The sequence below is a fragment of the Cryptomeria japonica genome, chromosome 9 (genome assembly GCF_030272615.1).
Source record: "Cryptomeria japonica chromosome 9, Sugi_1.0, whole genome shotgun sequence".
Taxonomy (NCBI): Eukaryota; Viridiplantae; Streptophyta; class Pinopsida; order Cupressales; family Cupressaceae; genus Cryptomeria; species Cryptomeria japonica.
This window is the reverse complement of record NC_081413.1, coordinates 489,206,836-489,224,262: the sequence shown is the minus strand read 5'-3', so window position 1 is coordinate 489,224,262 and position 17,427 is coordinate 489,206,836.

The following is a 17,427-nucleotide window of genomic DNA, read 5'->3' as shown; positions in this document are numbered from 1 at the left end:
GATTGGAAAAGCTATATAAACAGAGGTTGGGCTCCTCATTTGGGTATCCACAAAATATATTGTTATGCTGTCGGAATGACTCTAGACATTCTTCGAGGGTGACTACCTCCTAGATCCTTCCTTCCGGTTTTGAGTGTGAGACATCACTCCTAGTTGTGGTGCGTAGTTGTGATCTTTTTGGTGATTTTTGGGTGCGTTGGTGAAGATTTGTGTGCTGCTGGTTTTCTGGTGTTGCTGGTGTGTGCCAACTGAAAGTGTATTTTGCTTGTAGATGCCTATGTGTTGAATGCATCATTTTGGGTGAGGGCTCATTAGAAGTGTACTGGAGAGACAATAAGTCTCCTATATTGGCATGGCATTTGGAGAACTCTCAAATTTTTAGTTACAAATCGAACTATTCAGCAAAAACACCATTTCCAGAATTGTATTGGGATGTGTGCATTATTGTCGGTTCTCTTCAGTTGCAATTTTGAGGTATTGTTTTGTTTTATTATGTCATACGCTTTGTTTTCTTTTGATTTGGCATGATTCTATGGGGTTTTGAGTGAGTTACAAGCAATTTAGTGGGTTTCAGGATGGGTGGTTCTGCGTTTTCCTTGTATTTGATTTCAGAACAACAAGTAGTATTATTGGTTAGAATGTGTTAGTGAATTCATAAGATATGTACTTCACTCTATCTCCTTTCACATTTCTATCATTGTAAGAATTGCTTCAGTAGTACTGACCAATTCATTCTATGTTGTATTTCCAGCAGAACAAGTGGAAGAGGATGGCTTAGCTGCCTGTATGTTCGTAATTTAGTTTTGTCCTCCCACTGAGCAAGTGGTTGAGTGATATTGTCCTCCCACTGAGATATGTGGTTCAGTGATAGTTTCATTTAAAAGTCCTCCCGCTCCATAAGTGATAGAGTGATTTGGTTCTATTATGCTTTGTTGCCTTGGCTGGTTTACCGGCAAGTTTGTGTTCTTCATCTTGTTGAAAAGTGGAAGGGGCTGGCTTGCCGCCCAGTTTTGTATTTGCATTGTAATTTCTAGCGGATTAGAAATCTAACAAACCCCTTGTCACCGTATGCTCTCACCTTCCCATATTGGGCTCTTGGTGATCAAAAAGTGGAAGGGTTACCTTTCAATGGCATTGGAATTATATTTCCTAACTTTAATGGGTGCATTATAATGTTGTTGTGCTTGAAACCAAAAAAAAAAATTAGAGGGAATTTTATAGAATAATATCTCTTTTCTTAGGGGAAAGGATACTTTTAACTCTTTAGGAAAAGGAATAGGTTCCTCTTTGGGAAGAAGACTATTTCTTTCTTTAGGAGGAAGAATAATCTTATCCTCAAGAAGGGGTATATGAACATCAAGAGGAATGCTAAGTGTTGGATTTCTAGGTTTACTCAATGACAAAATCATCTCATTTTTTAAATTTTGATATGATCTAAATAGAGCATCACTTCTAGTTTGAAGAGGTTGAAATTATTCAGACCAAAAATAATCAAGACAAACATCTCCATGCCTCATTGTAGGTTGATAGATGCTATGATTAACAGATGTGATTTTATCATTATGAGGAAATTTCAAACACTTATGAATTGTTGTAGCGATTGCTTTCATGGAAGAGAGCTAAGGATGTATCAAATTCACATGAAATTGATCCGATGTAGGAATGATAGAAAATTGAACACGTAAGCATTTAGTGTTGACATTAATAGGAAGTGTGATAGAACCAATAGCAGGACAAGAAAAGCTATTAAAAACTTTAACTACCACATTAGTATCATCATATATCACTTGATGCAACTGTAAAGTATAAAGAAATTATCCAGTTATCACATTAACCATGCAATTAGGATCAATAAGTACTCCTCTAGTGGGTATACCTTTGATTTTTGCACTTATGTATAATGGGCCATCGGGTGCTTTAATGGTATCACTAGGATCAAATGTGATGCATAAATCCTTAGGAGGTTCTTGTTGATCTACAAGGTTCACCATATTATTGGATTCAAGGCCAACATCATTGGGAGAGAAAGCAAGATGATTAGTCTCAATCACATTAGTGGAATGGGATGGCAAAGGATCAGTGAAAATCTGAAGGTTTTGATTATGAGGAGCTACGGATTTGTTTCCTTTATCATTCACACTTGTCACATATATGGTATTATTATCAATCAATTCTTGAATCTTATTTCTCAATGATTATTCAGTATCATGACCAGGCTGACGATGGTATTGACAAAAGGATTTAGCATCAAAGTAAGGTGAAGTTGACTTAGATGGATCAATTGGTTTTATTTGGGGAATTTTTAACACATTTCTTTGTATTAACTAAGACATAATGCTATGCAAAGATTCATTCAAAGGAGTAAATTATTTTTCTCTTTTAAAGTATTTAGATAAAGGAGACACACCTTTAGTGGCTACCAGTTGATTGATTATTGTTGTTGTTGTCATTGAATTTGATGAATCCTTTGTTTGGTTTGAACTTCACAAATGGTTGTTGAGCACTATAACCCTTATCACTACGAGCCATGGAAGGAGATGATTGTTCTAATTGACTCACAATTAGTTAATAATTATGAAGCATTGGGTACAACTACGGAAAGGAAGTAAACTCAGTTAAGAGAAGTTTATCCCTAAGATCTTTTTGTAAATTAGAAATAAAAATCTTTTGAATATCTTGATCAGGCACAAAAAAATAAATTTGAGATTACAAATGCTTATATCTACCAATAAAATCAATCACTTTTTCTTTAACACCTTGTTTACAATGCATCAAATCAATCAAAGTAACTTTAGGACCAATGTTATTGTGAAATTGTTGAATAAAAGCATTAGCTAGTTGTTGAAAAGAAGTAATATAATAAGGAGGCAAAGAACAATACCATTGCAAAGCTCTATCCCTTAATGTTCTGGTAAAAAATTTCACTAACAATCTTTGATCATGAGAAAAGTCATTACACAAAGTTTGGAATGTTTTAACATGAGTGAAGGGATCACCTTCTCCATTGTAAAGTTCCAATTAAGGGACTTCTACATGTTTAGGAGGGACAACTCTAACAATGTCATTGGATAATGGGCTCGCTACATCAAATATGGGTACATTATACTTAGATTGATTCATAGAAGCTATTTGTTGTTGCAAGGAAGACATTGTTTGGGCTAAACTATTGATTGTAGCTTTGGTAGAAGGATTAAAATTAGACATGTTGAATTGAGAGGGAGAAATAACATTGTTGAATGAAGGAAGAGATTGAGAATAAGGAGGTGGGGCACTATGATAAGTAGGTGATGGAGAAGGTTGGGTAACACATGGAAGACTCATAGGAGAAATGGAGTTGCCCCATTCACTAACATTTATAGGTGGTGAGTGTGAATGGGTAACAAGGGGAGCCCTCACGGTAGGAGGAATGAAAGTAGAAGTATCGCCCCCATGACTAACATTTGTAGGTATGACATTTTGTGTAGAGGTATCCATGATGTTTGATGTGAAGGTAGGCACGCTTGTCATAGGAGTTGTCAAAGAAATGGAATGATTAATGTGACTAGGAGGTTGTGAATAACCTAGGTTTTCAACACAACTCTTCATAGGCATGATATTAGAGTCAACAATATGAGCAATACCACGCAAGATACCGACACGATGTTTATCACTTTGAATTATTCTTTTTATTCCTTCTATCAATGGGAGAGCTTCACTTTTTGGGTATTATTGACTCATCCATTGTTGAAGATTGTAATATTGATTGTCCATCTTCGCCAATTGGTCAACGGATACCCTACTTAGTGACTCCTCCTCATTATGAGAATTATCAAGAGGATAAACAAGAATATTTGTAGGATTGGAAGAACCACCAATATCCTCATTGAAAAATCTAGCCAAATTAGGCTCCATTTCCTTGATATTTAAACCTTGGGCAACCTTAATTCTACAACCTTTTCTTATGGGGATACTATAAGTAGGACTAATAGTAGTAAAACTCATGCATTAAAGGAGGGAAATTTGAAATTTTGAATTTTGAATTCCATAATGCAAAATTCTAGGAAAAATGATTGAAAGAATAAAGATTAATAATGCAATCTCCTAGGAATTTAAAATTTAAAATTAGGGGTTTGCTAAAATAACCTCTTAATTTAAATTTAAAATTATCCCTTAGAAGATAGAAATTTAAATATGAAATTAGAGCAAAAAATGACCTCTTAATTTTAACAAATTTGAAAGGTGGGAAGATCAAATTTAAAATTAGGGTTGTCCAAAGCTAACCTCTTAATTTTAAAATTTTGAAATGTTGAAATATTGAAGAAATCAATTTAATTTTAAATATTAGGGTGCATGCAATTAACCACTTAATTTTAAAATTTAAATAAAAAATTGAAATGTTGAAATTCAGATTTGTTTTCGACCTTAGGGCGACCTAACATCAATAGAATTTGACAAATCTCTGGAATTGAGTAGTAAAATACAGTCAAAATAGACTTTTGAAATTTGAGGAAAAAAAGTCGGGACTAGGCAGCTAGCGACTTTGTCCGACCAACTTTTTACCAAATTTTTGGGGAAGCAAGATATTGTGATTTTAATACGAATTCCAGAAGGATATGGGAATTGGGGATGTCTAGATATGCAAAAACAAGCCTTGAAGGTCGAAATAGAATATAGGATGTTCGAGAAGATGATTAATTGAAAGAATAACCAAAAAGGGCACAGTTAAGTGCCAAATTTTATGATATTTAGAAGTACAACAAGAGGCTTTAGATTTAATTGACTCAATTAAATGCTTAAAGGAAAATTGAAAAGTGCACAAGATTAATTTAAATTTAAAAATTAGGGTTTGTTGCATGAACCGCTTAATTTTTAAAAATTTAAAAATTTGAATGTTGTAAGGTGGGAAAGTGAATTTTGAAATTGAAGCAAGGACTCAAATATGATAAATTCAAGATCTATACAATCCACAAGTTCAATTTAAAAATTTAAAACTAGGGTTCCTTTATTTAACCACTTAATTTTATTTTTTTTCAAAATTGAACATGTAAATGATAACTTGAATTGTAAAATTGAAGAGTTCTTAGATCTGAAACAATCAATCCAATTTATAAATTTAACCTCTAAATTTTTGAAAATTGCAAAGGAAATTAAACTTGTAATTGAAAATTTAAATTTTAAATTGAAGACATTCAAATCTAAAAACAAAAAACAGAATTAAGGGTGTAAGGAGTCAGGTTTACCAAAATGTAAAGGGGAAAATTTAGGTGACTTGGAAATTTGCAAGGTAGAAGGAGAAATCACCAAATCACTAATTTTTGTTTTGGGGAGATGATGCCTTTACATTCAAAAGAGGGGGAAAATCCACTAGATTCAATCACTAGTCATATTAGGATTGAATACTAAGTAGATTGATTGAAATGGAATATGTTTGACCCTCTTTTGTAAGTTGACTAGTTGAATTAAGACTAAGTGATGGAAATGAAGATAAATATGAGAAAACAATGAGCTACAGATTCGGGATTTCGTTGTGCACCGGAATCTGAGAAGTTTGAGATGATTTAGAGCTGCTTTGTGAAATTTGCCAAAGTAGCAGGGACCGTGTCTGGACCAGGTTGCCCACCCTCTTGGTCCTCCAAACTTTCTGCACACCAAAAAGGGTTTCTCCGTCTCTGCAAATAAAGCTTAACTCCAGAAGTATAGTTGCGTACCTATTTCCTGCACACAAAAGGAAAGGGAAATGTGTTGGGAATAGGGGTTTGCCTTTAGGTCAAACTCCGGTTTTGAAATTAACCAAGTGGTTGAAATGATGTAATTGAAATGATTGAAAGTAGGAATCCTCCTCTTTAAGGGGATGTTGAATTGACTGAAAATGAAATGCTTATACCTCCAGGTGAAGTTTTGCTTGCCTTCACATGGAACTATGGTTTCATGAATTAGAATGATGATCCCCTCTTCAATGTTTTAAATCTTGACTCTATTGTTGCTCCAAGGCTTGAAGGAAGATTGAAAAATGCTCGATTGCTCTTGAATGCTTGATCTCTTGAATGCTCAGATGCTTGATTGAATTTCATGATGATAAAATGAGAGGGGAAATCCCTCTTATAGACTTGCCAGTAGGATGTGTAGACACCCAAAATTATCCTCTATAATTAAATAAATATTTTTTATTTATTTAATTATTTAAGCCTAATTCTTCTATTAATTAAATAAATCTTATTTAATTAATTAATTCATTTTAGCCCTTTCTAAGTCTTTTTCTCATTTAAATAAATACTTTTATTGATTTAAATTGTCCTTTTCCTAAGTCAAATAAATATTTTATTTAATTGATTCCCACTTCTATTAATTAAATAAATCTTTATTTATTTAATTAATTCATTAGCCTTTTCTACCCATGACACATGTCATTTATCTCTTAATTCTTTTCTTGCTTACACTCTCATTATTTTCTTATTTCCTTACCTACCCTCTAATCTTAGCTGACCATTTATCCTTTACACTTCTTAATCTTATCCCTTCATTTCTTACAGTGTTCTTTATATAAGAGGATACTCTCTTTCATTAGCAACCCTAATCATCTAATCACCTAATGACATAATGAATGAGCATTCTAATCAATCTTATGTAACCAAGCTATCAACCACATTTCTGCTTTTTGTTGAGCTCTTGTGCACACATAAAATCTTAGATCAATTATATCAAAAAAGATCAATAGAGATAGGAAGAAATGGAAATTGAAACCCTACTAGACATGTGAATGGTATATTTGTTTTGTCTTTGTTTATTTGCATGATCTTAGGTATCTTCAATGTGTATGGTGGATTGATTTCATTGTTAGGATAGGGTTTTGTGGTTGGATCCATTTTAGTCTTTCAATATTGTTGTTTCTATCATCACTTTTCACCATATACAGGATGAATTAATCAATTTTCTGACATGAGCCGACATAGAGGGGGTTTTCCCACTTCAAATTTGAGATAGGTCAAGGGAAGGGGCCCAAGGATAGGTCCCAATTAAGGGGGACTAGGGCACCATGCCCTGGTCTTAGTGAGGACCAGAGTGCCACGCCCAGGTCCTGCCCTATTTTGACACAGGATCAAGGTGGCAGTTGGGTGCATCACCGAGCTGAATGAATTTTTTGACATGTATGAGCATAATTAGGTCTTCAATCAGGCTAAGGGGCACAAACACTACGACGAAGACCCAAATGTAGTAAAAAATTGCAAGGGGTGCAATTTTAGGACGTTATAACTCTATTTTGGTTTCAAGAAATCTGATCAAATGTGATAGTTGTGAATAATTATTTGTAACTATACACCATTTTCTTATAAGACATGAGTTTATCATCCTTAGTCTAGTAGTCATCATTGACCTGTCGAATGACCAGTTGTGAATCACTGTATACTTGTAACTCCTTGAAATTCCATTGAATGGCCATGCACAATCTTGTGATTAAAGCCTCATACTCTACTATGTTGTTCATGTATGAGAATGTGAACTTGTAGGATTTAGGTATGCTATCACCTTGGGGTGTGATGAAAAGAATAATAGCTCCTGAACCATGACTGCTGGACCCATAAAAATATAACTTCCATTGTTGTCCTGGCATAACCGTGAAGATTTCCTCATCTGGAAAATTTGAGATAAGAGGATGGTCTCCTATTAGTAGCACTTAAACCAATTGATCTACAATTACTTACCTTTGATTGCTTTACGGTCCACATACTCTATGTCCAATTCACTAAGGAGCATAACCCACTTTGGCAAGCAACCTGTTAGTGTTGCTTTACTAAGTAGGTACTTGAGTGGATCTATCTTGGCAATCGGTTGTATCTTGTGTGTAGTGTCTCAGTTTGGTTGCTGCTAAAATCACTGCAAGGCAAGCTCGTTCAAAAGGGGTATAATTGAGTTTATACCTGTTGACGGGTGTTTTGACACACTCACCAACTGTCAGGTAGTTTATGTGAACACTCACCACCTCTCCTAAAAAGAAGTGAGTTTTGGGAAACTCACTACTCCAAGGTCTCTATAGTCGAGTCTCGACGGTGATGGGAAACTCAATGGTTGATGTGATTGTACCTGTCAAGGGGCATGTTGGTTGAAACAATTTAAAATTACCTAATTTTTTTTTTGTATTTTCTGATTTAAATTCTCTAAAAAACAAACAACAAAAGATAGATCAAGGAAACAAGGAAATAACAATGAAATTAATATAATAACAACTGAATGATCCACAGGGTTAGAATTTCATAACCTAGTATTATTGATATTACTAAATCAACATTCAAATGACAAACTTTTGAAAATATATAAAGTGAGACAACTTCACATACCAATGGAAATGAATATAATCAAACCAATAATCACCCTATCAATTTAATCCTCATATACCATTTACATGCGCGATATGATTCATAAAATAACAAAGTATCTAAAAGAACTAATTGCTGATTCAAATAATAGAAGTTACCAGATAACGAAGAACATAACCATATAGAACACACAAGTAGATCAAACAATCCACAAGTTCCTTTTTGTATTAAACTTCAAAGAGTATCACAAAATCTTCTAAACTCATAAAATTTGCATAAAAATCTCTAAAAGAATCTCTAATTGGACCTCAAATCATTAATTCACGGACCCTTATAATGAATCAAAATTTCTAATTTATAGAGTTTCAAATCCTAAATTATAAGAATCAAAAAGCTATCTGAACTAAAAGCTACAAAAACAAGAAGATGCAATTGACATGCAAATCTCTGCCTTAAACTCCAGTGAAAGTACCAATTAACTATTACTACGAAACATGCGTTCCCAAAATTGGCCATTAGAGCCATGCAAAATTTTGCTCAAACCTGAAGTCTGTGTTGTGTAGTAGTTGAACTCTTAGCTTTTATGGTAATAAAAATATCTTCAAAAAGAAGTCAAAATTGCATGTGTAGCAACTATAGGTTCATCTTCTAGTCCTTTTATAACTCTTATAGTTGTTGATAAAACATGCAACTGTGTCTTCAAGAGGATCAACAACATATAAAATTTGGAACTTAGACTTCTTCAAAATTTGCTTTGCCTTCTCCCACATGTTGACCAATTTATCCATCACCCCCTCTGCATGTATACACTGAGAAGTAAAAAATGAGCAATCATCCATCATCTCCGCATGAAACTCAGTTGCAGGTGCAAAATGATGAGTTGCATACTGGTCCCATTGATCTAACACTATACCTTCCTTCAGGCAACCATCTCTCAAAATGTCGTGACCATATGACCCTAACAACTTCTTTGCAAAATTCTCATATTTACCCATTGACTTCAAAAAGGGAGCATGTGCCTCCAAAATCTTCACCCTACACTACTCAAGCACTTCTATTTTAAATTCTATTGCAAAAATGTAAGACTGCAAACTATCAGAATCCTCTCCTTCGAAAAAATATTCACTTCTACACACTTCTTCACCCAAGGCCAATATTTTATTCAAGTTTTTGCACTGCTTGGTGAAGTCTCTAATCCTCACTTCCCAGTTTGTTGAGCGGTCGCTTATTGCTTTCTCTGTTTTGAAGACTCCCTCATAGATTCCTGTTGTATGTTGTAGAAATAGTCTTATCTTTGAGATATTAGCATTTGCCCATGATTTAGTAGTAGATGTCACTTTTCTTATTTCAATTAAGGCCCTTACATCACCTTCTGGGAGCGATGATGTGGACGACAGTGTGTCATCGACCTGTGAATCTAAAGGCTTCCCCATCTCCACAAGCAACTACTTATATTGTTCTAACTGTGCTTTTACTTGCTGCTGGGAGCTATGCTCCTTCTCCATCCTGCTTCTCACCATACTAGTAGAAAATTCCAGAGTGTCTTGCTCTCCCCACTTGGTCTACTTCCCTAGCCTAAACTGTGATACTTGATATTTTGAAGGCCCTTCTCCTTCTGCCTGCACAGGGGATGAGATATCATCGATTACTTCACCGAAGCCAGTTCTAGACAAATGATGAATTGTTTTGGCCTTCTTTACTTTCCTTGGCTCCTCCATAATAGCTTGTTGCAATGAAAGTTTAGGCAGCACTACATTTTGCTTCTTATTAAAACTAAATTTTAATCATTGTGGTGTCCCTTCATCTATATCTCCTCCTTGGGTAGTTATTTGTATCGTCCTTCTTCCTGCTTCTTGTGATGGTTCCTCCTCCTGTTGTTGTTCTCATTCTACTTTTTGTGTATCAGAAGGAGCTTGGGCTTCTTCTTGGGTAGGAGGCACTGGTGTGGCGAGTTGCTGTTGTAAAGGCATCTGTTGGGCTAGGTTTTCTTGCAAAGCATTATCAATATCGAGCTGTTGTTGATATTCTTCCAATCTCCTGCTCACTTGCTCATTTAAGTCCTTGGCTGGCTCCTTTTCTTGTTGCTCTGTTTCTCCATCTGCAATGTCTTTTAACAAGTTTTCCACATCTCATAGAGTGAGAATAAGTCTTTCATTGTGCTCTTCATCTTGTGCATGTCCCACTTCCCCCCTTCACCTTGTTGTTGCTGCTATAGATCCTGATCATCGGTGTCCATGGGGAATACCTGCGTAATTTTTGAAAGTTTTTGTACGATGGGCCCCCTTCATTTCTCTACACTAGAAGGAGTCATTCTTTCCCTCTTTTTGGGCTCTACCTTCTTTGGTGTTGGTTCTGCCTCCTCTTGATATAAGTTTGACTCCACATTAGGAATAATCACTATCTCCTTTGTGGGAGTCATCGTAGGCGCTGACATTTGTGAAACAACAAAAGGTGGGGTGACCGTTGTTGTAACCATGGGTGGAGGTGTTGTTGTCACTACTGGTGTGACTGATGTAGTTGATGGGTTGACAGGAGTCATTGTTGTAGAAGTAGTGGCTTTGGTAGTGGTAGCACTGGAGGGTTGAGCCTCTGGAGTAGGGTGCTCTTCTTTTGCTGAAACACCTTCAATTGTGAGTCTGACAAGATAAATTTCTACTTGTGGTGTGGCCCCTAGGCTGACAGTAATCCCCAAATTCACTTGTTTTGCAAAGTAGTCAACTTCTTTCATTCTTTCATCCAACTTTTTCTCTAGTTCATCTATGGTTAAAGGGGATTCAGCTTCTTCCTCTGGGTCTATGGATGTGTTCTCCCTCGACTCTGACCGTGTCCTCCTTGTATATTCTTTGTGTACCTTGGATTGAGGATTGTCAATCAGGATATTCTTTTGTTTTCCTTTGGAGGCAGCTAGTTTAATTCTGAGACCCAACCACTTGTTAGTTCTATCCATTTCTGGCAGAGAGATGGTATCAATATCTACAACTTCTTGTTGCGACCATCTGATTTGGGGAAGAGGCCTATTATCTACTCCTATTTCTTTGTACATGAGATCCAAAAAAATGCCATCATCATGTAGCTTCTTGGGTAGGTTGGTCTCAATCCCAAAATCCCTTATTTGAGGAATAGTGAGGTGATGAGAAAATTTCTCCCTTTCCTCAAAGCTATCTTGGAGATTAGCCCAAAAATCCTCTAGGGTAGGCTGATGTTCATCATATACTTTAGGCATCAATCCTTTTATTTTATTGTATGGATCATAAAATTGGCGAGCATAATTAAAAGGTTTCAACTATAAATCTTGCAATTCTTGTTCATTAGTCTTTTCCATGTGAATCTTAGGACATGAAAAGAATGATAAAGTCAAAGGGAAATCTTCACTTGTGACCCTCGTCTTATGCCTTGCGGACAACAAATTCTATAAATGCACCATTTGTCTTGCATATTCCAACAAAATTATCCTATCTGTACAGTATCTAGGTAACAAAAATGGGTCTCCAGTGAACCCACTCACCCTCAGATAGGTAGATTGGGAGTCTCGTATGAACCAACACCCCCATTTCTTTACTAAATCCAAAGCCTCTTTGCTTAGTCTGAATCCAGTATCCCCTGTTAATCTTAAAATAATGGGAAACAAAAATACATCATTTACTCTCTTATAATGCAGCCGAGCCTCTTTTAGTGGCAACTGGGTATAGTACTCCCATACTGCATTCTGTCCTTCTTCTCCCAATGTGCTCTCAGTCTACAACCCTGGAAATTTGCATGATATGGCTACCACCCAAATAACATAGGACATGAAGAAAAATTTCCTTGTGTTGTGTACCTCCTTCAACTGGTCCCTTATGTTATCAAAAAACATTTGGGCCCAATCATAGTATCGTCGCACGTCCAAAATTGTTAACATGAATGAGAAAATTCATGGCTGAAAGTGTCGACAGGCAAGTTTGCTGAAGGCCTTGCTAAGCATTATGATTGAATCTATTTGTGGTTCTTTAAAATCTTCCTCAAAATCCCGTTTGCCTTTAAGCCAATTTTCCTTTCTTCTTCAAGCCATTCTTCATTCATCCTTCTTTTACACTGGTTCACATTGTGGTTCCATTCCCTTTCTCCATCTTCCTCTCCCTCTACTAATACTTCCTTCCTGGTGGGAATCTCGAAGACTAGGGCTAACATATATGGAGACAAGCCAATCACCACTTTTCCATCCGAATCAATACACTGCCTAGTGTCGAGGTTATAGAATTATGAAATCCTGCATTACAAACTCTGGGGCCTGCACTGATTGTGGGGACACGATTGCCTCTACCAAGCCGAATCTTTTAATTTGCCTATATTCTGCACTAAGCCTAGGCTTCACCAATTGTTTTTTAATGTCTTCGAGCTCAATATGCCCAATCTCTGTGTCTATAACCCATTGGATCACATCTTCCAGCTTTGAGACATATGTTCGGCCTTGATATTGGTACTTCATCATTATCGATAACTTTTTAAGATCCTTTGTCTTTCGGGAAGATTCCATGAAACACAACTAAACCTGCAAAACCAACCAAACAAGCATAAAAAACTACTCAAAGAAACAACACTAAAAAAAAGCTCACTTCGGGACTTCGGGGTCCCGAGGTGAGAAAACAAATAAACCTACAAAGAAAACCCGGGAGTTTAGGAACCCGAGGTCGCGAGCTTTGATGACTAGCAAAAACTAGGAAATTCAGAATCCTGGGAATTCGAAACACCGAACTCACCAACAACACAAAGGGGACCACTTTGGGAACTCAAGTGGTCTAACAACGGACAAGAAACAAACCAGGACTTTGGGGTTCATAATTTCTGGGGAAGGACTCAATAGGCAATGTGGAACTTTGGAAACCTGAAGTCCCGACAAACTACAAAGACAAAGCCGAAAGGAAGGTTTAGGATCCTGGGACTGCGGGGTTCTGAACCGAACATATAGGCAAAAGAGAAAGTAATCTGGGAAGTTAGGAACCTGAGGTCCCGAATTATTTCAAACAAAGATCCAAAAAACACAAAACCATTGCTTCGGGAACTCAAGAACCTGGGTTTCCAAAATAGTGCAAACAAATAAATGACCCCCATTTCAGGAATTCGAGAACCCGAGTTTCCGAAGTGGGAAAAAGAAAATGACCAAAGAAATGACTTATCATTTCAGGAACTCGGGGACTCGGGTTTCCGAAATGATAATACAAAAAAAAACCCCTAACCTAGAATCTCGGGAACCCGAGTTTCCGAGGTTAGGGCAAAACTGAAAAAAATAAGAACAACACACAAAAACAAGCAAAATCTAAGAAATCTAAACTAAACCAAACAAAAAAAATCTACCTAAGACACAAAAATTCGTACAGAGTAGGTGAGAAATCCACCTACCTGACGTGAAAAATGGAGACAGTGTTGAATCAGGCGTGCGAGAGTTTGAGATCACGAGGTCAAAGCTCTGGATTCGCAAGAGTGAGTGCACAAATGAGCTTCAAAATGACCTCGGATCCTATTTATACCCTAATTCAACACCGAGTTTCCAAAGTGGTATCACAAACAACGAACTCGAAAACTTGGGAACCTGGGTTTCCTAAGAATAGACTAGAAGAACAATCTGGGAGTTTGAGAACCTAAACTTCTGAGGTGAAAACCAAAAGGAAAACAAAACACTTCGGGAACTCGGGAACCCGAAGTTCCGAAGTGATGCTCCGAATGGAGACAAAAATGAACTTGGGAGTTTGGGAACCCAAACTTCTAAACAATAAAACAAATTAATGACTTGGAACTTCAGTTACTTGAACCATTGAGGCTAGACAAACAAACAAAGGCAAAAACGAACTCGATAACCTGGGAACCCGGGTTTGTGAAGTGACAAAAACAAAAGCCAAAAAGCCAAAGGGGAAAAACTAACATAAAAAAAAGAAAAGAAGAGGGGACTCGTATTTTCGTGAAATGAAAATGATGGGGCTAGATATGTGAGGCATCAAAAATAGCAACTATCTGGGAAAATAGACTCTAGGCATTTTAGAACTTCAATATCTTTGGTTTATTCGACGCCTAAGGCTACTATCATTCAAAACAATGTATAAGAGAAAAATATGAGTGAACTCGTGAACAAGCAATTGAATCTAGAATTGAACAAGAGCAACTCTTAAGTGTGTGCGCGTGATTCATTACTCCATCTTGCTCAATAATGAAGATAAACAAAGGAAATTGAGCCCAAGCTACATAGGTGAAGTCAATTAATGTGTTTCGTTCAAGGTCATCCTGGGCATAACTCTGCTCCTAGCCAAGCATCCATAGCCTTGATAGAGATACTTATGGCTCCCATAAAATAGAGCTCCACTGCCAGCTAGGTTTCCACAGCCCCAGTGGAGATTAATTGAAACACCCAAATTTAGTTGCTGCAAGTGAGTTATTTCTTCTTCTTTTTTTTTCTTTTCTCTCTTCTTTCTTTCTTTTTTTTTTTTTCCATGCCACAGAATATAGGATGATTATTTCTTCATAATCTTTAAGCAAATTTCAAACATTGAAGTCTGATTACTAAGTTGGGAGCCACGGTGGACAATGTGAAACATCTCGACTTTTGATTTTTCACTTGGAAATAAGTTCATCTGATATCTTACAAAAAAAAATTGACATGACTTAGTGTGATGGTGGTGCTAAGTAATCAGGTTAGCCTTTTTTCAATTGGGACCCAAGAACTTAGATCATAAATAAACCATTATTTATCACTTTGGACGAATGTAGACAAATATTTCAAGATTAACCAAACAATAATGAAGTTGTAAAGAGAAAAGAGTCGAAGTCTCTAAATATTTTCCCAATTTGTTATGCAAAGCACATCTTTCCCTTAGGATCCTTTAAAATAAACGGGTGTCCAGATGTAGTGGAACGAAAACAAACAAATAAAAGAAGGCTAGAAGGAAAACAAACAAGCAACCAAAACAAAGCTGAACAACCAACATGCAAACCGAATAAAACAACAAAACAAAAAACCAAAACAACAAGAATAAACTAATATAGTACAAAAGATCTAACTCCACTAAGGATTAATCAAAATAATGCTTGAGGAACTAACCATTGACGGGCAATGGTACAAGTTCTCTAGTCAAGGAGCTCAATCAAAAGGTGTTTTCTCCTAAGATCTCAACAATCTGATAAGGACCTAACCATATTCTCTCAAACTTATGATGATCACCCTTGTTTTATTTATCCTTGTCCCATAAAAGAACTAAGTCAGAGATTTGAAAGGCTTTTACCTTGGCTCTTTTATTAAACCATCGCTTAACAACTACTTGATGCTTAGCAAAGTGTTGCACGATATTTATCCTTTTCTCATCAAGTTTTAACAAATTCAGGAGGCGTACATCCACCTGGTCCTCAATTTCAAGTTATTTTATTAGTTGGAGGACATGTATCTATAAATTTACCAGGAAAATAGGGGTTTGGCCATAAACAAGATAGTACAGAGAAGTCCCTAGGGCTGCTTTAACTCTGGTGCGATCAACCCATAGGACATATCTCAATTGATTGTGCCAATCCCTTTGGTTTTTCTCAAGTAGCTTCTTAATAACATCTAAAATATTCTTATTCATGGATTCAACTACTCCATTACCTTGCAGATAGTAATTAGATGAAAATTTCAAGATTACCTTGTACTCGTATGACCATTGCATTAATTGTACTGAAGTAAAATCGGGGTCATTGTCACATACCAGAGCAAATGGCATACCAAACTTGGTGACGATATACTCATCAATGAACCCTGTTCTTTTGGCATTCAACTCACTATTTCAGAGTGCATTAGGAGATTCCAACATGGACATGTAGAGCAACAAGATTTACTCAAGGTTTGATAATCAAACTTAGTTTAAGGCCTATAGCATTTGGTTTACTCAACTCACCAACCAAGGGTCAAAACCTCCAAAAGGGATTACCCATTGTCCAGGGGTCTATATGTTGCTTATTTCACTATTTTGGAATGACCTCATAAAGTTTCATAAGTCCCAAAATCCTCCTTGCAATCGGGTTCTTGTAAAGTGTGTGTTATGTAGTCAAAAGGGCTACTAGCCTGTGGAGGGGTAATTCACACTTTTTTGCTTATGCTGCTCTACGATGGGTCTCTCCTCCAACAAGCTTTATTTTGATGGTATTTTAAAGGTATATTCAAATGGATTTTCATGGTTTAGGCCACTATTAGTACAAAATGAGGATTGCCCACTATTTGTGGCATAATTGTAGGGTTTGGTAGGGTTTAGACCAAAGAACATAGAGAATTCCTCCCAACTCCACTAATTAAGCCTCCAAACTGGCTTAGAACTTCTACCACACCAAAATAAGCCTTCCCCTATTACTTCCTACAATCATTAGACCAAACACTTGGCAAACAACTGGAACTAAAACATGTATATGACTGTCATAACCCTGCCACGGTTAGTTCACCGTTAAGTCTGCAGTTTTAAAACTTTAATACTTAACTCCAAACACTTCATGGAATGGAACAACATCAAGACACTCATAAAATTCTCCGTAGCAATGATTTTGAAGAGTTTTCAAAACTTGAAAGGTATTTGAAGAACTTGTTGCACACAATATCAATAAATTCATAAAAACAGTGAACTCACTGTTTTGCTTACAAACCGAGTATGTTTAGTAGAAACGAGCTACTCTAACCAACCAAGGTGATTATCAACACCCTTTTCCATATGTCCAGACCTCTTCCTCATACATTTTTTCACTCCAAATTACTTTTGGTTGCAAATTTTGAGTTTTTGATCATGCTACTAGCGGAGTATTCAATACTTGCCTAGTATTCACTCAAATCCTTCTTCCAAATACCATTCTGGCACAATATGAAGCATATGTACACTATATACATGCATACCAACTTGAATAAATCCATTTTGTGGGATCCCAGACCTGGATCAGTCAAGTGGTGGCATTTTGTAACCTCAAACCCTTGACAAGGCAGAGAACACACAGAAGTGAAATAATTTTGTACAATCAATTTACCAAAGGAAACCAGAACTAAAATCACTTAGAGAGAATTTTACAACTACTATGCACACTTTCCAAGAGGTACAGTATGGACTAGAGTGCTACAGTACGGACTGTTGCTCCAAGGAAGAAAAAAACAGTCATAAAAGCC